Below are 22,993 nucleotides of genomic sequence, written 5' to 3'. Positions count from 1 at the left end.
TGTACTATTGATTCTTAGAACCGTTTGCTGGCCTGAAATGAATGAAGGAGGAGGGGCCAGGTGACCAGCGATGAGCGGGGGGTGGAGGGGGTGTAATTAGCTTCCTCCCTTCCTGCGCCACACTGAGCCATCTGAGGTGGGGTGTGGGTGAGAGAAATAAAGTCCTGGAAAGAGTAGAGGCGTCAATGGGGGAAAGGGGGGGAGGATGAGTCCTTGACGTCACTGGAGGAAAGCCCGTGGCCTCTAGGCAGAGGGCGGGGTGATTGACAAGGCATGAGGGCAGGACACAGAGGGAAAAAGTTTTGGGGTGAGACCGCTTCAGTCAAACACCCAACCGTCCTAATTTTACTATGATTTTTTCAAGTTAAAGGTACCACATAAGACTGTTGCTTATGTGGTACCTTTTTTAAAAAAATGTCCTTGGCATTTATTTATTTATTTATTTATTTATTTATTTATTTATTTATTTATTTATTTATTTATTTATTTATCTATTTATTTATTTATCTATCTATCTATCTATCTATCTATCTATCTATCTATCTATCTATCTATCTATCTATCTATCTATCTATCTATCTATCTATCTATCTATCTATCTATCTATCTATCATTAGGACATAGAACCTGTTGTTAATTTATTTGAATCCCACCACTGGTTATATTTTAAAAATAAGTTACTGAAGTACACTATTTCTTGGAACCACATTTTCTTTGCCTAGCTGGCTGGCTGGCTCTGTGAGTTAGAGAAGGCGAGAGTCTGGGGATCCAGTTCCCCACTGTGCATCCAGAAGAGCCAATCTGTGTGGTCTTGGGCAAACTGCACTGTTTTAGGGAACCCTCAGGAAAAGGGAGTACATTGTGCCTAGAAAACCCAGAAAATGGGTCACCAAAAGTCTGAATTGACTTGACAGCATACAGTTATTGTTATTATGAAGTTGTCTTTATGATTACTCTGGTTTCATAATTGATTTGTGGTTAACTACAAAAAGATACAAAGCAGTATTTTATGGTTGCCTCTAGTGACCAATTCTGATGTTGCACTCTGTAAAAACAAAATACAAAACTAAACACTAGTGTTTAGGATTAATAGGAAAATGGCCTAAAAAGAATTCTGTCAAAATGCTTCCATAAATGCCTTGAAATGCATGTAAAAGGAATTTCTGAAAGTAACTGAAAAGCAATATTTATTACATTTTAAATATTCTCTAGTTATTTGTTACGCTACTTTTACTGAAAGTTTTTAACTACTCACCTCATGACTGTTTAATCTCGTTACTTGTAATTAGTTATTTCTAAGCAATGCTGTATTAATCTAATATTCTTGTAGGTGTCATGTGATATTTTGTTCTTTTGCTGCAACAGATGTGCATGGCTCCTCTATGAAAGGACGGATGCAAACATTTATCTTCATTTGTTAAAAATCTCAATCTACATTCTTTCTCTTTTCCTCTGTGTTCCCATAATGCATAGCTCTTGATGGTTGTTGTGGGTTTTTCGGGCTCTTTGGCTGTGTTCTGAAGGTTGTTCTTCCTAACGTTTCGCCAGTCTCTGTGGCCGGCATCTTCAAAGGACAGCACTCTGTGCTCATGCCGGCCACAGAGACTAGTGAAATGTTAGGAAGAACAACCTTCAGAACATGGCCAAAGAGCCCAAAAAACCCACAACAACCATTAGATCCTGGCCGTGAAAGCCTTCATGAATACATAGCTCTTGACTTCATGCAACTGATTAATAGGACTGTAGCTTCAAGAAATGCCACAGTTGGTGCCACAGTTGACCTCTGACTGATTTTGTTCTGAAAAATGTAAACTGCTTGGAACAAACAGGCTCTTACTGGCAAGTGAATGATATGAAATGATTGTCTCTGGATGAGTATGTTATATAGTTTGAAGGGAATCATTTTGAAAGTATATTATTAACCCAGGTGTGGGAATGCACTGAACTACAGTCCTCATCATGTCTCATACTTAGCTGTGCTGGCTGATAGGTCTGATAGGAGGTGCACTTCATCAAGTGCCTACAAGTCAGTATCTGAGGTTCCATTGAATTCAATGGCTCATGTTTCTGAGTCAGCATATAGAGAACGGCTTTGTTCAAAATGTTTAGGCTGGTGAGGAGTTAGAAGCAGTGAGCGCAAAAAATAAGGCAGCCGCTTACTCATCACCACACTAACTATCTGTCAAGTCTAGTTGCTTCTTAAAGACTTGCTCCTACTTGCCTTCCATCTGACGAAATTGTTAGTACGAATTCACCGCTTAACACCCAAGCCCAGTCACGCTAAAAATCTAGGTCAAAAGCTTGTCAATTACGAAATAAATAAGAGGCTACTAATTGACATTTTTAGATTAACATAAGTCATGCATACAGATTTGTACTCATTTTGTTCACTGATTTCATATCTGTAAAAGCCAAATGGATTTTAAGTCAGAAGTTACTCCAGGTTTATATCTGGTAGTGTTGCCTGGACTGTATGAGAGGTCTCCAAGATGAACAGTACTGTTTAGCTCCTGTAAAATCAAGGCTGAGGCTTCCTTTAGGGAATCCATCCCTCTCCTATGTGGTAATCTTGAGGATTGACTATTGCAATGCTCTCTACATGGGGCTGCCCTTGAAGGCGGTTCGGAAATTGCAGCACATGCAAAATGCGGCAGCTAGGTTGGTCACTAATACATTTAAATTTGAGCATATTTCTCCTGTCCTGGCCCACTTGCACTCATTGCCAGTATTCATCTGGGCAAAATTCAAGGTATTAATGTCAATTTACAGTTTAGGACAGAGGTCCCCAACCCCCGCTCTGTGGCCCGGTGCCGGTCCGTGGCCTGAGCCAGGCCGGGCTGCAGAGACAGATGTCCTGCCCCTGCCCCGTCCATGCACTCACCCCTGCACAGCTGATTTGCACATGCATGCCCATGCATGCCCACACAAGTGCAGCTCATGAGCACACGTGTGCCTGCACAAGCGCCACACCGCCATTTGCGCATGCGCATGACCATGTGCTTATATGTGCGAGAGTGTGTGTGTTTGCGCATGAACACAGGGAGGTCCCTGTCTTCCCCAGCCGGTCCACGGGGTGAAAAAGGTTGGGGACCCCTGGTTTAGGACATTGCTACCTGTCCCTCCAGTCATCCTTCTGTCCACCCATACCTCCCAATTTTTGATGCTTATAAAAGAGTCCTATAAGTTTTGATGCTCAAAAGAGTCCTATAAGTTGTCAACCAGAAACTGGGCCTTCTCGGTAGCAGCCACCCCACTCTGGAACTTACTGTGGAGGTGCAATTAGATTCCACTCTCCTGAGCTTTTGGAAGCAAGTTAAAACCTGGGTTTTTACCCACGCCTTTACAAGCCTCAAAAGAGATATGGGTGGCACTGAAGGTTAAACTGCTGAGCCACTGGGCTGTCAATCAAAAGGTCAGCAGTTCGAATCTGCATGACGGGGTGAGCTCCCATTGCTTGCCCCAGCTCTTGCCAACCTACCAGTTCAAAAGCATGCAAATGCAAGTAGATGAATAGGTACTGCCTTGGTGGGTAGATATGGTATTCTGTGTCTAGTCATGCCAGCCACGTGACCATGGAAAGTGTCTACAGTGGTACCTCAACTTACGAACTTAATCCATATTAGAACAGTGTTCATAAGTCAAAAAGTTTGTAATTCAAGACAAAATATCCCATAGGAATGCACTGAAAACCATTTAATCCGTTTTGGCTGTTTTTCGTTCATATGTTGAGGCGCTGTTTGCAGGTTGAGGCATTAGTTCCCATAGGAACTAATCAAAACTGGTTAATCCATAGTCTACCACTAGGGGGAGAATTTTGACCTAAGATGAACTTAGGTCAAAAAAGGGGCAGGAAAGTTTTTCCCCCCCCCATTCATAAGTCAAGGCTCCATTTGCAAGTTGAAGCAACATTTTGCGAATGGAGCCGTTAGTAACTGAAAATTTTCGCAAGTGGAGACTTTCATAAGTTGAGGTACCACTGTATAGAAAAACTCAGACTCTTTAGCTTACAAATGGGGATGAGCACCGGCCCCTAGAATCGGACACAACTGGACTCAATGGTCAAGGGGAACCTTTATCTTTACAAACCTCATTCCTTTGTGATATTAATTTTGCAGTAAGTTTGTGCCGGACCATGGTTCACCACTCTTGAATCTTGGATTATATGATAGACTGGAGGTTTCATTAGGAGATTTTCTTTTTATATGTTCATTTTAAAAATTATTTCTGTATACTCATCTGATTTTTTAGAAGCCACCCAGAGTAGTGGCTTGGCCACTAAATAGGCAGGGTATAAATATAAATAAATAAATATTTGATCTTCTTCTTTTCCTGCCGTCTTCAACTGTTCTCAGCCTTATTGTCTTTTCTTGCCTTCTCATGTTGTGCCCAAAGTAGGACAGCCTCAGTTTTGTGATTTTTGCCTCCAACATTTTTTCTAATTTGCACCTATTATTTCCTTCTGCTCCTATTTAAAGCTTTTTAAATGGGTGCCTAAATAACAATGTATTCTTGAAGGCTTTTCACGGCCGGGATCTGATGTTTGTTGTGGGTTTTTCGGGCTCTTTGGCCGTGTTCTGAACGTTGTTCTTCCTGATGTTTCACCAGTCTCTGTGGCCGGCATCCTCTGAAGATGCCGGCCACAGAGACTGGCAAAACATCAGGAAGAACAACCTTCAGAACACGGCCAAAGAGCCCGAAAAACCCACAACAAGCGTATGAACAGTTAAAGAAAATCCATGAGCCCTTCTCTCATTTAGGTGGGGATGGAATACCAACAGAACTATTTCAAGCCACAGAGACTGAATCTTCAAAATTTTTATATAGTACTCATATGCCAACGGATATGGAAAACAAAACAATGGTCCACGGGCTGGAAACAATATACATTCCAGTCTCCAAGAAAGGAGGTATAGTAACTCTAGGATCATTGCTCTAATTTGCCATGCAAGCAAGTGGTGCACAAAGTATTACAACAAAGACCTTTATCTCCTATGGAGCGAGAAATGCCTGCTGTTCAAGCTGGATTCCAAAAATGAAGACACTTGAGATCATATTGCAAATATCCGCTGGCTACTGGAGCTCATGAAAGAATTTCAGAATCCCCTTATTTATTCAATCTATGCAGGACATATCGTACAGAATGCCAGACGAGATTCAGATGAAGGAGGGGTGAAACTGGCGGGGGAAACATAGATAGTCTATGGAGATGACACCATCTTTCACTACTTGTGAAAATGCCAAAGCAGGACTGCATTTGAACAGAACTATACGAATTTAATACTGACAATGAAGAAATTGAAATTGTTAATGATTTTATATACCTTGGTTCAACCCTCAGTCTAAATGGAGACTGCAACCAAGAAATTTCGAAGGACAGCAATGAAAGAACTAGTAAAGATCATAAAGTTAAAGGATGTGTGACTGGAGATCAAGACCAAGAACACCCACACTATTGTCTTCCCGATCACTATGTACTGTATAGCAGTGAAAGCTGAACTCCTGTGACATTGCTGGAACCAGTTGCATTGGCTCTTGCCTTTCCACTGGACTATTTCAGCGATGTGCAGAGTGGGGATTTGCTGCTTGGGTAACAGCCTATCCTCCATATTATTTTTCCCCAGGCTTTGTGATCTGAAGAGCACACTCCAGCTCCTCCATAAAGAGCATGTTACCATCGTCTCTTGAGACTGAAGAATGCCTAATTGAATTGAATTAATGCAAGCTGACAAGAAGAAAATTGATTGATTTGAAATATGGTGCTGTATAAGAGCGTTACAGATACCCTGGATCACAAGAAAGACAAAACAAGTGGGTCCTTGATCAAATCAAGTCTGAGTTATTTCGGGCTAGAAAACTGCCATTTGACAGCTATTCAGACAAAGGATACCCTCTTGTTTTTATGTGCCATCAAGTTTATTCTGACTTATGACGATCCTCATAGGGTTTTCACTGTATGTGAGGCATTAAAAGAGTGTCATTCAGTGAATGTCTGTGTTTGAGCAGGCATTTGACCCGTTTCCTGGGTTTTTTTCCAGCACCGTTGATACATTGGCTCTCATGTAATCACTCTAATGGAACTGTTTTGTAAGGATTTCGAGAAGATCATGCATAGAAAGCACTTGGATTATTTAAGTTAGGCACTATATCCATCTTTCTGCCTGGAAAAGAGAGAGAGAATTAAAATTGTGTGTGTGTGTGTGTGTGTGCGTTGCGCGTGCACGTGTGTGTGTGTGTGTGTGTGTGTGTGTGTGTGTGTGTGTGTGTGTGTGTGTGTGTGTGTGTGTCTGAGATTTCTCTACTTGGAAAACTCTATGACTCAGAATTGACTTGGCAGCACATGATTATCTTTATATTATTGTGGTTTTCAGCCCAAAAAGGCATTGCACAAAAGTTTACTCTTGAGCAGACAGATCAAAAAGTGAGCTCTGCTTTGTTGTTTGATGGGAAAGTGTTCAGATTTTGTCTGAATTGCATAAGAATCACAGGTTCCTACTTGTGTGCAGGCTCTACTCATCGGCAAAAACATTGGAAAAGCTGGGTTCTTGCTTAAATCTAGCCTCTACACAGCTTTATTTTCAGAATTAGTGCTGAAACTGTGAAGAATGCAGTGACAGAGGGATGAAGTTAGGCACCCCATCTAAGATATTCACAGCACTGACAATTATAATGCCTGAATAGGACTATTGTTATAGGCTGCAGACTTCCAGTTGTTGTTTTTTTAATATCACTTCCATGTTTTTTTTCCACTCCCTCCCCCAGCTTGGTTTTGCTGAATATTAACTCAAGAAGACACCTAGAAGACTCCAAAATCATACTCATTGCTTTGTTATTATTAGTTGCTCATAATGAAGGACTCTAGTAGCACTTTTGAGTTTCTTGTAATGCAGCAGTTCTCAGCATCATAGATCCCACTATGAAAGAAACAAAAAGGCCACTTTCTTTTTTATATATGCTTCTTCCATTGTTATATCGATCACAAATGGTATGCTGGTGGGTGAGGTAAGGCAAAGGTAAAGGTTCCCCTTGACATTTAGTCCAGTTGTGTCTGACTCTAGGGCAAAGTGCTCATACCCGTTTCCAAGCCATAGAGCCAGCGTTTATCCATAGACAGTTTCCGTGGTCACGTGGCCAGTGCGACTAGACACGGAATGCTGTTACCTTCCCACTGAGGTGGTACCTATTTATCTACTAATATTTTTACATACTTTCAAACTGCTAGTTTGGCAGGAGCTGGGACAAGTGACGGGAGCTGGCATAAACGACAGTGGGTGAGAGGAAAGGGGAATAAAGAAAAACACTGAGTGACCAAAGTTATGGTGTCCCTTTTGCCAAAAGGTAAGAACAAGATAAGCTGTGGGAGGTGGGGTTGTTAGGAGATCGCACATCCTACCAGCAAGAGGACGTGGGAATTGAGGAGGAACCCATTCTTGGTGTCTGTCATGAAAACCCCATATCCCACTCACAGTACTTCAAAGTCTTACATGTATTGGTTGAGAATCCCTGTTCTAATGAATCAGCATATTTTTTTTAATTAATGCCAAATATGGAATTTGCAACCCCCTTATTTTTTAGTATATGGACTGACATTCTATCTATTCTATCTATTGCTATTCTATCTTTTCTTCCTTAACAGATTTTAGGGGGTGGGGGAAACCAAGAAAGCACTGGGAAAGCACTGAGAGGCTACCTAGTAGAAAACAACTCCATCTAGATCCTCCATAAAATGTTGGGATTTTGATCTCAAAATGCATTAAATATAAATGTCGTATAGTTGAAAGTAAAATGACTGATTTTACCTGAGTCATTTACTGAATGTATTAAGGTCTGAGTACCAAGGTTTAGGACTTGATATTGTATAGCTGTTGTACACGATGCAGCTTTATGTAAGTAGAAAATAAAGTAATGCATTTTCTGATTTGTCCCAAGAATGTATATAAGTCATGTGTAAAGGGGACATTTTATCTACTGTAAGTCAGATCACTTATTTTTATGGTACAGTATGTGTTGTATCATGCTATGTTATGCTACCAGATGGATGTCTATGTTCTTTGTATATGTATAAACAGACTAAGCTGAATTTTACTCTCTCGCTGTTACAGTGTCTATGCGACCTGATATCTCCTAACTCTGCTTATGTCGTGAGAACACATATTAAACTAAATTTTCAACATAAAATTCCATGAATAAGTCAGCCTGGTCTGGAAGAACTCTGACAATATACTATGACTCCACAAGGCATGGAAGCTCTTTCAATTCATAGCAAACGTTTCAGTTGTAGGAGGCCGCATTCCAGTGATGAGTGGGAAGGGGGGAGGCAAAAAGTTGAGATAAATCATAGCTCTTGCCAAGTAGCGGGAGAACCATACAAACCTTTGGAAACCACCAATAATATTGTAGGGAAAGAGAAGTCAAGTAAATCCCAGAGGTCTAGATTCAGATCCCACAAATATCTGATTTGGATCCATGATACCCCTGCTTCTGACTCCTGCCACATGCCATTGGAGGAAGTGGAGGAGAAGCAAGCAAACGTTTAGTTTATGTGTAAGATGAGGTGCACAACAACATGGGAATGCTCTTCTTTTCTGATCTGAATTCACAGGACACACCAAATGTATTTGGAAGTCTCTTTTCCACACTGCTGCTTTGGAATGCATGTTTTCGCACAGCACATGGACTGAAAATGATGATTCATCGCAGTTTAATCTTTTGGTTGAACAACTTTGGCTTATTCTTCGTAATCATGTAAATAATGCAAGGAGCTTTCGGTTCTGCCTAAAAGACTGTGCTAATTGGAGCCAGAGAAATATGTGACAAATGCCCTACATTTCATACAAGTGGCCTATATTTTGCAGATGCTTTATATTCAGAAGATTCTGCTCTCTCAATAAGGTCTGTTTGCACAAAGAGCACCATTAGTTGTCATGCATGGCATGAGGCATTACCAGTTAATCTGCTTCAAAAGTAGATCAAGGGAGATCTGCTGAGACACAGAAAGAGAAAACTAAGTTACCTTTTTGGACTGCAACTCCCATAATCCACCAGGCAGAATTGTAGGTTTACGGACATTGTATTCCAAAAGTTATTTTTAAAAGCGAAGGGTTCGATGGGGGAATCACCCACCCCCAAGTTCTGCTGAAATCTGCAGTTCTGCTAGCAGGGTTCCACCATGGAATACTGCCCTTGACATCCTAAGATACCATAGATCCACAGGGATCTACGGTATTTGGGAAACTAAAAAGGGCAAACAGTTTGCCTAGCTCCCTTGCATGTTGTATATGGGGATACAGTTGTTGTTTAGTCGTTAAGTCATGTTTGACTCTTCGTGACCCCATGGACCAGAGCACGCCAGGCCCTCCTGTCTTCCACTGCCTCGCGGAGTTGGGCCAAATTCATGCTGGTCGCTTCGATGACACTGTCCAGTCATCTTGTCCTCAATTGTCCCCTTCTCCTCTTGTCTTTCCCAACATCAGGGTCTTTTCCAGGGAGTCTTCTCTTCTCACGAGATGGCCAAATTATTGGAGCCTCAGCTTCAGGATCTGTCCTTCTAATGAGCTGCAGTAGACTGTGGATAACTGAAACTGCAGATACCAATCCTGCAGATATAGGGGTTCTACCATACATTTTCCTGGCAATAAGGGACAATGAGACTTATTTCTGCTTGCACACACCATAGCAGCAGAGGCACCAAGTTTGGGAAGGGCACCCTCCAATCTTAAGGGAAAGGGTGCTGCTGACTGAGCAACTCTGCTGCACTCATTATTTATTTACATACAGCTGCTGTGCGTTTCCCAGCCCACTTGTCTCGTTTGATACTTTAAGCCTGTTTTGTCAGGCAATGATACAAACATGCTTCACCTCAGTATCAACCCAGTCAGAGTGTTGGCCTCAGAAGTCCTGGATTCAGATCCCCTGAGCTAAGAAATTCACTGGGATAGTTGCACTTTCACAGACTGGCCCATCTCACAAGGCTGTTGAGAGGGTACAGGAGAGGGGGAAAGAGTAGAGCCATGGATATTGACTCTCAAATGTGGCAAATAAATAATAATAATAATCAGGCTGCAAAGCATTCATAGTTCTGAGAGCTGTGTAACTGATGTGGATACAGCTGTAGCTGTGCAATAACCAGATGGGCTAGAAACACACACACACACTCTCTCTCTTACACACACACACTTATTTGGACTGTAATGAGTGCAGTGTTTCCTATGGTAGAGAATACATCTGTGTTTAATTGTGAAATCCTGACTGTGCAGGAAATTAGCAACGCTGATGACAGCAGAGTCTTGGACCAGATGTTTTGCAAGGAAGTGTGTGAGATCAGCTGTGAGAGATGTTAGTCATGTACAGAACTGGGCGGCAGTAATGTATGAAGAGGAAAATGGCTTTGGGTTGTGTGAGAAGGTTGAAACATAACATCTGCTTATATCACTGAGAGGTGAACTACATTCTTCAATTTCCAAAATAAATAGCAAGGCCAAGGATGGGCAACCTTCGGTCCTCTGGATTGTTTGGACTACAACTCCCACAGTCCTTTATCATTGGCAGTATAGGCTGGGAATTCTGGGTGTTGCCAAAGTTCAACATCTCTGAACTAGGGTAGTGCGCCATGCCTGTTGATGAAAGCAGAGAAAATAAATTCATCTTTATTGTATCTTACGGCCTTTTCCATTAGGGATGTGGTGGCGCTGTGGGTTAAACCGCTGAAACCTCTGTGCTGCAAGGTCAGAAGACCTGCAGTCGTAAAATCGAATCCACGCGACGGAGTGAGCCCCTGTTGCTTGTCCCAGCTCCTGCCAACCTAGCAGTTTGAAAGCATGCAAATGCAAAAATGCAAGTAGATAAAAATAGGTACCACCTCGGTGGGAAGGTAAACGGTGTTCCATGTCTAGTCACGCTGGCCACGTGACCAAGGAGGATTGTCTGTGGACAAATGCTAGCTCTATGGGTTGGAAACAGAGGTGAGCACCGCTGCCTAGAGTCAGACACGACTGGACAAATTGTCAAGGGGAACCTTTACCTTTACCTATGGCCTTTTCCAGGGGATTCAGAGTGGGTGAGATGCTTTGCAATACAGAAACAGCTGTTAGTACTTGCAGAGAGCACAAGCAATTTACTACAAGTCTGAGTATGTGCTCAAATACTGTGGGATTGATTCTCCTTATAGAATGGGTGAATTAGAAGTATTTTTTACTGGCCAGATGATCTAAAGGCTGATTCAGATTGATCCATTTTTTAAAAAAACTCTGAAAACAGTTTGCTTTCAGGCTGGGAGGCTTCTACTTTTTCAAGCCAGAACCATTTGAAAATACTTCCCCCAGGTAGGTAGTTGTGGTATGTTCTTGTAAATGCAAGGGGCATGTTTGTAGGTGGTGTTTTGGTAACAGTTGGGGCATGATGTTCAGGCCCAGGGGTACATGCAAAAAGCAAAGCACCATAGCTTTAATGTGGGCGGACTGAACGCTAGTCCTGAACCCTGTAAAACACGCTAAGCTTCAGGTTGTGTAAGAAGGCCATTTTGTGAAACAGAAGCTTAATTCTGTTAATGACTTCATTGACAGGTCTGAAAGTGAATTACTTTATAATGCTAATAGTTTAAAACCCTATGTGACCAGAGATAAATCCTGCATGCAGTATTTGAAAGTAAGAGAAAAGAGGGAGGAATGGCAAGAGGAAGGAGGCTATCCTTGTTATGGAATCATTCTGACACGAGACTTATGATGTATTTTGCAAAATAACTGTAAAAACTTTTGAAATCCTGTACTGTTAGACTAAGTACCTTTCCATGTTATTTTTTATAGAAAGGTCTTTGAGAAACATAGTCATCTTTAAATGACAAACCAGCTCCACAGTGAACCATGGAAGGATCAGCAGAGGAAGGAAGGAAAGAAAGGGGGCTGTGGGCTGGAATGCAACTTGCATTGCATCCAGTATGAAGGGTGAGGTCCTCCACGGCACCTGCATAAGTACTGATTGCAATTTCAGATATAATACAGACAGCGAATCAAATGGTTCTGATTTGGCTTTCCAGTGCAGTGCATTCAAATCTCTAGTCTGACATCTCTTTCTCTCCACATCCAACCTGCAAAATAAAATGCAGTTTCTACGCACTTTCCACTTCTACTCTTCATCTGCCTGTTAGAGTGGGGGGAGGCAAAGCTAACCCTGTTGACTGTAACAAATATTCCAAGATCCATATTGGACCCAATTTTTTGAGGAAAGGGCGGAATTCTTCAGTGGAGGCCACATTCCCTCAGGGACTCAAGAAATCTGGCATCCAATCCCTGTCTGGCCATGGAAACTTGCAGAGGGCTGCGGGAATGGTAGAACCAGTCCTTAAATATTTTTAATACCATGCAAATTAGGGGTCACTAGAAGTCTGATGCAATTGGGTGGCATATAAAAAGTCAACGTTTAGTTCCATTTACCACTGTTCTGGCTGCTGACCCTTTCTTCTCTCCCAGTGTGTATCTCCCCAGACCTTTCCCTTGAGGTAATATGGCTTCAAATTTAAAATTCCATCGCTTCCCCAACAAATGGAGCACAATTAAGGACTTGAGAGATATCAGTGCAAATTCCTCTGCAGCTCACTGAGTGATCTTGGGCCCCTCCCTGTCTCTCAGATTGACCTACCTCAATAATTTGTTGTGAGTTTAAGAAACTGTATGTGTAAACTTAATAACATGAACACAGAGAAGGTGGAGTGTTTTAATAAGAGCTGATTCAGCATGGCTCCAAATAAAGCTACCTGCTATGTTCTGGACAGAGCCAGAAGAGCACTGTGAGAACTCAAAGGGGATAAACAAGAACCATCCAAAGCAGAAGTATCTCTAGTGGTACACTTTACAACATGGGATGGAATGGGGAGTGGGAAATGTGTGTAGCTCCTATACTCCTTGGGAAAAGATGTGACTGCCATTTAATAAATAATGGCGTGTAGACTGAAGCATGCAAGACATACTGTTTGAATTTATAGCATGCTTCTAGTCTAGATATCCCAAGTTAATCTATAACTTTATTTGAAAAACAATCCAGAGGGCACAGTTAGAACCAGATGCCAAGATGTTAACAACCCCTTTCCATAACACTTCTCGTGTTGTTTCCCTTTGGGTTAGTCTTGTGTTATTTGTCTGTTGAGAATATTATTAATCCCAGCATCTCAACACTTGTTTCCTGTATTGTTTCCCGTTCTGTTGGCTATGCTTTGTTTTCACTCCCTTAAAAAAATAAAAATTCATTTGATAATATTTAGACATTCACCAAATACCAAGCTTCAGGATGTGATCCTTAAAACAGTCTCATCCTCATCTCCTCCCAAACAGGATTTCCTTATTTAGGACTTTGAGGTCAAAACTGGGCATGAAAACACCACGCTGAAAAGAACCACCCAAGACAAAATTATCAGTGTTTTGTGCAATTCAGAACGAAAACAAATTGTTTTGCAGTACGGCCCAGGATCCTCCCACTGAACACACAGAGAGAGGAGGTTTTGTTGCCATGATAGTAAAATGGGCTTTTTTTTTTATACACATGCAAATATTATACTCACCCACATTTCACAGAATGTAAACAGGATCATTTATGCACCTCTGACACACAGGGGAAAAGAATCTGGGGAAAGAGATCCAAAGTTATTGCCTTTGAGTATCATTCCCACAATCCTCAAATCTAGTGGATTATGGGGAGTTTAGTTTAAAAATTAAGTTTCCTGAATTCTGGGTAAATCTTGGTGAGGTTCTCTAAGGAAATATCTGGTACTTTCATTCATAATACTTTAACAATAGTGAGAAAGATAAAAATGACTTGTCCCCTTTGCAAACCTATCCATTTTGAAGGAAATCAACCCTGAGTGCTCACCGGAAGGACAGATCCTGAAGCTGGGCTCCAATACTTTGGCCATCTCACGAGAAGAGAAGACTCCCTGGAAAAGACCCTGATGTTGGGAAAGTGTGACGGCAAGAGGAGAAGGGGACGACAGAGGATGAGATGGTTGGACAGTGTCATCGAAGCAACCAAGATGAATTTGACACAACTACAGTGGAAGATAGGAGGGCCTGGCGTGCTCTGGTCCATGGTGTCACGAAGAGTTGGACACGACTGAACAACTAAACAACAAAATGATAGCCTGGGTTCAAATCCACACTCAGCCATGGAAACCCACTGATAAAGGCACTCTTCCAATATCTAATTTACCTCACCCTCTTATCTCAGATTTTGGCCTGAAATCTCAGGGAGTGGAATGGTGCTGATCTGGCAGCCCTATCAGGCTCATTATTCTGCCTAGTCCCTGCTTGATACCTGTCCTAATAAATGCTGCCATGCAGCAGCAGCAGTGGCACCTGTATGTGGCATGAGAGCAAAGCAACACAAGAACACACACCATGCTTCTTGGAATGCTGCTGGCCTGGCCTCACTGCCTCTTCCTCTCCTTGCTCCCTTGGTCAGGGTTATTTTTTATTTTTTATTTTTGTAGAAGCACTATTTGACACACTGGGAGGAAGAAAGTAGGTGAGATGGCCAGGAACCAGCTCAGTAAGAAGCAACGAGGGCGCTAGAGCTGAGATACCATCTCAGGAGGATGGGAGTGGCTGAGGTGAAGCAGGAAAGGCCAAGGGGCTACCACCACTGCTCCTTCTCCAGTATCTCCCTCAGGGAAGCTACTTCACTTTAATTATAAAGCTCGTCCTTCCAGAACACCTTCTCTATCTGCATTTCATTTTATTTTGCAGCCATTTGCCCTGGCCTTCTAGCACTCCAACCGTTTCTTCAAAATGGGTTGGGCCCTGGATACCTGAAGGACCGCCTCCTTCCATATAAACCTACCCGACAGTTAAGATCTAGCCAGGGGGCCCTTTTGAAAGAGCCATCCCTCAAGGAGGTAAGAGGGATGGCTTGTAGACAAAGGGCCTTTTCGGCAGCTGCCCCCAGACTATGGAATGCCCTCCCGACTGAAATTCGACATTTCGGCGCCAGGTCAAAACCTTCCTGATCCAGAAGGCTTTTAATTGAAATAATATTAGCTGTGGGTCCGATGGCAATTTTAAATATATTTTAATTGTATTTTAATTGTTACAAATTTTTATTGTATTTTAAATGTTGTAAGCCACCCAGAGACCTTTGGGTAGTGTGGGCGGCATATAAATTAAATAAATAAATAAAAGCAAACAAAACTAAAATGTTTGTTTCTCACCTTGTTGTACTTTTTGTTGTGTAGAACAGCTGCAATTCAGACACATTCAGCAATATTAATTATCTGGATGGATATTTATGAGAGGAATCAAAGGGTGCTGATTATTTCCAGTTCATACACAGCTCCTCACGTTTCTATTAGGTTAGAAATATGCACATCCTCCTAGAAATTTAATTTGTAGGCCATGAAATGTGTGTCTAGATGAAAAGGCTACATTACTAGACTGAACTGGAAAAGTTCAGAAATATTCTAGAAAATTTAGCATATTCAGCCCCCAGGCTTGGAAGCAGGATTTAACATACTCAGGGAAACTCACAAAACAACACACACACCCTAATCTGATTTGAATTCCAGGATGTTTGATTCCCCCTCCCCCTTAGGTTTCTCTTTTGCCTTCTGTGATGAGAATAGGATGTAACCTTTGCCTGGCCTGCCGAAGTGAATCACACCTCTTTGTAAAGGGTCTATTTCCCTCTTATATGCAATGAAACAAAAAGGCAAGAAATAAAATACTCCCAAAACATCACTTTTGGCTTCAAAGCAAAGTGTAAATCCTCACATTAATTTTCAGGAGATGGGCAGACATGCTATCCCTGTTTTGCAAAGTGTAACATTTGGGAAACATTTGGAAAATATGCCCTTGACTTTAACAGTACTGTACCAACAGTATACAGTATTTTATTTTTTAAAAAGGCAATTTCAAGATCATTCACAATTAATGTGTTAAACCTTTTTCACTGATTTTCCAGTCTCTGGCGCTTTGTATTACCACTCTGTGAACTTTTAATGCTAGCTGAATGAAAACAAGGGTGGTCTTTCTCTCTCTCTCTCTCTCTCTCTCTCTCTCTCTCTCTCTCTCTCTCTCTGTGTGTGTGTGTGTGTGTGTGTGTGTGTGTGTGTGTGTGTGTGAGAGAGAGAGAGAGAGAGAGAGAGAGAGTTGTGGTAAGTCAGCACCAACTTACAGAAATCCTGATGGGGTTTTTCAATGCAAGTGAAGCATTTAAGGAATGTTTTTATCACTTCCATCTCCCTAGTGACTTTTCATTGCTAAACTGGATTTGGATTCAGGTCTGTAGTCCATTGCTCTGTCAACTCGGTCTCCCTAATTACCTTTATTAGTTTATTAACATCTCAAAAACAGGTGTGTTTGGGGTTTTTTTCCAGGATGGGCAGCGTACAGTGGACCTTGGTGGATCGATGAGAGTGAGTGTTTTAGTATACAGTATATTGTCAGGGTCCCTCTGACACATGGGACCCTAAGGAGATTTTCATGCCTGGATGGTGATTCAGTTCCTTCGACCAGTTTTGTTCCAGTGTGAGTTTTGATCTGGGAAAAGTGGGTTTTAATCCATGCAAGCTCACACTGCAACAAATCCGGTAGTCTTTAAAGTGCGACAATATGTTGACTGCGTTTTTAATTCCTTTCTTTTTAAAATGTTGTCAACACCCTGAGAAAGACTAACACAGTTGCTTTTTGAGCAACTGGAATCCTTACTGGAATACGTGCTGATTAAGGAACTTCTGAGTAAGACAGAATTATAGGCATATAAATATGCTGAAGACTTTACCCTGCAATGAAAGACTGAAATTGCTTTATTGGACCCACTTTATCATCATCACAAAAGGACAGTTGGAAAATATCTTCCTTTTATAGGTCCAAAACTGCCAGTAAAACAAGTTGTCTGGAAAAGGAAAACTAAGGAGCCGTCCACCTCCACAAAACTGGTTGGACTGTTTGGATGGGTGTTTCCCTTTTGTTTGGGTGGGCATATAGAGGTCTGTAGAGCCTGTGTCTTGAGCACACTCCTGTAGTGCAGTGAGTCCTGGACCCTTTGTGCACAGCAGGAGAGGAAGCGGAACACCTTCCATATTCGTTGCCTCCGACGGATTTTTGGTATCACCTGGCAAGACAAAGTTCCAAATAGAGTAGTCCTAGAACGAGTGGAATTTTTAGTATGTACACTATACTGAAATAGCGACGTCTGCCTTGGCTCGGGTATGTTGTGAGAATGGCTGATGGTCGGATTCCAAAAGATCTCCTGTATGGAGAATTAGTGCAGGGAAAGCATCCCAGAGGGAGACCACAGCTGCGATACGAGACTATATGCAAGCGGGATCTGAAGGCCTTAGGAATGGACCTCAACAGATGGGAAATCTTGACCTCTGAGCATTCAGCCTGAAGGCAGGCGGTGCATCATGGCCTCTCCCATTTTGAAGAGACCCTTGTCCAGCAGGCCGAGGCAATGAGGCAGTCCCAAAATCAGCAAAATCAGGGAGCTGGACAGGGGACAGATTGTATATGTCTTCAATGTGGAAGTGATTGTCATTCTTGAATTGGCCTCCTCTGCTGCACTAGATGCTGTTCCAAGACCTCTATTCAGAGCAAGTGACCATAGTCTCTTGAGACTGGAGGATGCCTACTCCATGGTTGGGTATTTTCCTTTTGTGACTATCCCAGTAGGCTGCTTCATGAAGGAGGCTAAACAGGTCCTCCACGCAAGCCAAGAGAAGCCTCATTGTGATTATTGCAGCTGTTAGCCTGGCCTCTTGCTGCTATCAGATGTGTTGCAGCCCTTTCCCTGTATCACAGTTGTGCTTTATCAAATTATGCTCAAGCACCTCCTAGCAGTGTTTTGATTTTTCATGCAGCAACAGAATTAAGCAAGAAAGTCACAATACAATACAGGCCTGGCTAAGGCTATCTTGTTTTCTTAGAGTCAATCTTTTTTGTATTTTGGCCCTATTGGAGCGGGATGGTGTCATTGCAGCAGTTTGCCCGTTTGAGCACCTTTCCCTGCATCTTAAGTAAATTTACATATTTATTTCTACCCCACCTTTCTCCTTAAAAGGATCCAAGGTGGCTTACAGAATTAAAGTTATATATGGTAAGTATTGTGGTGATTTGTTGCTGGAGAAAATGGCAGGGATGAAAGAGCTTAAACCCTGCCTCCTCCCCTTGAGTAAAGTGTGCTCCTCCAGGCAGCAGGAAAAAGAGGAAGACTAAATATGAGAGGGATTGACTCTCTCAAGAAAAACACAGCCTTGGGTTTGCAAGAGCTCAGCAGGGCTGTTGATGAGGAGAGGACATTTTGGAGATCATTCATTGGTAGGGTCATCTAACTTGGAGGTGACTTGACAGCATGTCACATCAACAACAGCTGTTAAACTGAATTTCCCATCAACAGGAACCGGCATAGCCAATGGGGAGGGTTGCTGGGAGCTGCCATCAAAGAACATCTGGAAGAACATATTTCACTCACCACTAGCCTGCAAGGAGCAAATGGAGGCCCACTGTTTTTTTCAGGCATTTGGGGGGAAACTTTCAGTTATTGGCCAGTTTGCTCGCATATCTGGTGTTTGGATCTACTACTCTGTTTTCCTGTCATGCTCCCTTATCTCTTGCCCATACTTCGACCATGGAAAGATGTTTCAATGACATCATCATCTAAATATCTTTTCAGATCAATTTCTTTTGTGTTATTTGTCTAGGTCATAGAAACACGAAGGTCTCTCCCGCAAGACTCACACTCTTTTTACAAGGCTTCGAGCCTTTGAATCTCTGCTCTTATCTTTCCCTTGAGCCTAAAGGTAAGCAAGCTCAAATTATCTGGAAGCAAACAGGCTTTCGGACGTGGGGAACATCATGGAAAAGACAATTTTAAGAGAAAGGCGGGGTAAAAATATTTTAAATAAGTAAGTAAATAAATATAAAAACAATGACCCTAGAAGGTGAAGGAAGCAGGAAAAGAGGCAGACAAAACACGGACTTGAGTTTGAGAGATCCCTTGGAGCTCATTCAATCTCATAGGGTCCTTGATGACACTTAACAGCAACACATCTGCATGTCATTTTTATTTCACTAAAGACAGATATTTTTTATTATTATTGTTTACACTTTATTTATTTATTTATTTATTTATTTATTTATTTATTTATTTATTTATTTATTTATTTATTTATTTATTTATTTATTTATTTATTTATTTATTTATTTTAACTTATACGCTGCCCACTCTACCCAAAGGTCTCTGGCAGCTTACAACAATTAAAATGCAATAAAAAGATAAAGCAATTAAAATAGATACTCTAAAATTGCCATCAGGACCCACAGTTGATATTATTTCAATTAAAAGCCTTCTGGAACAGGAAGGATTTGACCTGGCGCAGAAATGTCATCAGCATCGTTGGTGCCAGATGAATCTCAGTCAGGAGGGCATTCCATAGTCCTGGGGCAGCTACCGAGAAGGCCCTTTGTCTACAAGCCATCCCTCTTACCTCCTTGAGGGACAGCTCTTTCAAAAGGGCCCCCTGGCTAGATCTTAACTGCTGGGTAGGCTCATATGAATATGCTAAGAATATTTCACCTGAGGCACCTTAGTGTATCTAGTTGGGTAGCATACTGCAATGAGGGAAATTTTACTTTTTGAATTATCTATCCCAGAATCCCTCAGTTTATGGGGCTATTGGCTATTCTGGGCGATGGATTCTGGGAAGTGTAGTCCAAAAAGTAAAATTTCCAAGTTTGGGATAGCAGCAACCCTGACACCTACTGGTATTTTGGAGCTCTTAGCTTTGGTAAAACCTTTCTATTCCTTTTCCACACCATGACCTGACAATCCCAAGGGCTCCCTTTTGTCCTGAGGGAGCCTTTAGAAACCTTGGGATGGGCAGGAGCCTTTAATACTGTAGTCAGAAATTGTTGCTGTATTGTGGTCTTGATTCTGCTGGGGAACATCCAGTGGTGATTTTTGTCTGTTAAAGGCTCCCTCTCCCTTGTCCCAAGGTTTCAGAAAGCTTCTTGGGGCAGAAGAGAAGCTTAACGAGTCCCAGAAACTGAAGGGAGTTTGTTATGTTATAGAACCATGAAGTCAGAACTGACTTATAAGGACTGTATTAGGACTTTCAAGGTAAGTGGGATGTTTGAAGGAGTGGTTTTACCAGTTCTGTTAATTAGTTAGGCATCCTTCAGTCTCGAAAGTCTATGGTAACATGCTCTGTATGGAGGACTTGGAACAGCGTCAAGTGTGGCTGAGGAGGCCAATTTGAGAGTGACAATCCCTTCCACACTGAAGACAAATCCAATCTGTCCCCTGTCCAGCTCCCTGATTTTGCTGCTTTTGTGACTTCCTCTTTGCCTCGGCCTGCTGGACAAGGGTCTCTTCAAATTGGGAGAGGCTGTCATGCAACGCCTGCCTCCAGGCGGAACACTCAGATGACAGGGTTTCCCATATGTTGAGGTCCATTCAAATGGGGATTCTAACCCAGGCCTCCTGAGTCCTAAGCCTATCACTCCACTCACTACACCACACTAGACAGGACACTTTTAATTAGTGTAAATTAAGTATTCCTGGCACCATATGATGACATCATCTAGTTTGCACCATGTAATTTTATGCAAGACGGTTTTGCCCAGTGAGCCCAGATGGGACTTCTCTCAAGATGTTCCACTTTTGTGGGTTGTAGACTATGAATGAACCTCTGGGGTCAAAAAGATGGGTATGGCATAAAGCAGCTTCCTCCCTCAATATGGCTGTTTGATCTGAAATAAGATGGCTGTGTTAATTCTAAATGGCTTTGTTTCCCCCAGCAGAAGTTGATTTTATTAGTGTGAACTTCAACCATCTCAGTGATAAGAAACATTAATCTTGGAGGTATAGATCATCTGAATCATTCTCCTGTCCCTCCATTCACAAGCAGTTTAATATTTTGAGTAAGCATTGATCTGAAAGAGAGAGAGAAAAAGCGAGCTGGATGCTCACAGGAGTCTGTCTGAGATTTATTTAACTTCATTGCCATCACCATCACTGGGCCTTCCGTTATGTCCTGCTGTGTGCAATTAATTTTGCCAAATGGTCTAGCCAATGAAATGGCTTCCTTGTGATCTGTTTTGCTCAGGTCACTTTCAAAGTGCTTTCTTTGAATTATGTTGCAAACAAAGGCACTGGAAGGCAGGGCAATTATCCTGTAGTTTTGGCTCCCTTAATTAAATCAGAAAAGACCATGAAGAAAATAACTATAGGAGACATTTGAAACAAAATAGCAGTATATTTTAAAATATCCCCCCCTTATGCTGCCTAAACCTGCTTAGTTGTTTCCAAGGCAGTTAACTTAGATAGGTGTTGTAAGGAAGTTTTTGTCCTCAAGGGACCATTTTAGAGAGAATTTGGCCATTTACACAATAAAATGGGGAATTATGAAGACAAGAGAGAGAGTAAAATGGGGACAAATTGGGAACCCCTAAATGACCTTGTTTTAAGTTAGAGACCCTGACATTTAATTCAGAAATGAGCAGGAAAGGACATTACATTTGTCAAAGTGAAAAATGTTCACCCAGGCCTGGCCGCTCATGAGACAGTGTGAGGTGACTGCCTCAGGTGGCAGAGATAACAGGAAGGTGTGTTAGGAGAATAGAGGTGGCTGGGCCATGATCTCACACACACACACACACACACCAATCTTCTAAGGTATCTTCTGATGTCATGGGAGATGCTGTCCCACTGCCAGCACTGAAGGGACGATAAAGATGTCCAGCTTCTGCAGATGGAATACGGTACCATCTTGGACAACATTCACTTCTAGCCAGCATGACTGATGACAGCCCTATTTGGAACTTTGAAGTGCAGCAACTAATAAATAAATAAAGATAAAGGCTAACATTTGGTGCAACCTGAGCAAGGGACTCAGGGTGTGATCAGATGTTTGCAAAAGTGTCAATCATCTATCAAAATGCAAATGGCAAAAAAGACATCAGCTAGTGAAAGGGAAATGCCATGGATCATGGCCCAGGACAGGATGAGGAACTAAATTCTTGTCATACACACACAACACGCTACAATGAAAGTAGCTGATGGAAGCACCTCTTATCTATGGTACAGTTGTTCTAAGAAGATGAAAAATCAGAAAAAATCCCCAAGCCCCCCAAAGTTTGTGTAACAAGAAATTCATAAAATGCTGCCTTTTGTTTTTTTAGGGGTATTTTAAATTTATGTTCTATTATGAAAGACTGTAATAAATTGTTGAGAAAGGACAGAGACCATTGCACAATGTCAGAAGTACAGTAGTCATCATAATGATAGTGATGGTGGTGATGATGATAATGGGGATGCTGATGATAATGATGAGATCCAAAAGATCTCCTGTATGGAGAATTAGTGCAGGGAAATCACCCTAGAGGGAGACCACAGCTGGGATACAAGGATATCTGCTAGAGGGATCTGACGGCCTTAGGAATGGACCTCAACAGACGGGAAACCTTGACATCTGAGCATTCAGCCTGGAGGCAGGTGGTGCATCACAGCCTCTCCCAATTTGAAGAGACCCTTGTCCAGCAGCCAAGGCAGAGTCAGTCACGAAAGCAGCAAAATCAGGGAGCTAGATGGGGTACAGATTGTATTTGTCTTCAGTGTGGAAGGGATTGTCACTCTCGAATTGGCCTTCTCAGCCACACTAGACACAGCTCCAAGTCCTCCATGCAGAGCACGATACCAGTCTCTCAAGACTGAAGGATGCCTAATCTATCTACTTTACTATCTAATCTCATGATGAAGTGGAAGACAAAATTAAGGTACAGAGACCTCCTCTCTAATAGCATCCTTATTAGAAGATTCACCCCCCCCCCCAAAGGATTATTCTTTAAGCCTCTTCTGGTTCTGCCTGGCTTTAAATCCCCTGTGTAAATATCTGATAGCATTAAAAGGCTACAAGTCTAATTATCAGAGAAATGGCCTTAATGTTTCCCACTTAATGTATATGTTATTTGCAACCTCTCTTGATAAACTGAGTAGACTCTTAAACATCCGTTGAGTT

The sequence above is a fragment of the Pogona vitticeps genome, chromosome 3, assembly GCF_051106095.1.
Source record: "Pogona vitticeps strain Pit_001003342236 chromosome 3, PviZW2.1, whole genome shotgun sequence".
Taxonomy (NCBI): Eukaryota; Metazoa; Chordata; class Lepidosauria; order Squamata; family Agamidae; genus Pogona; species Pogona vitticeps.
The sequence above is the reverse complement of the archived record's forward strand: the minus strand, read 5'-3'. Positions refer to the sequence as shown.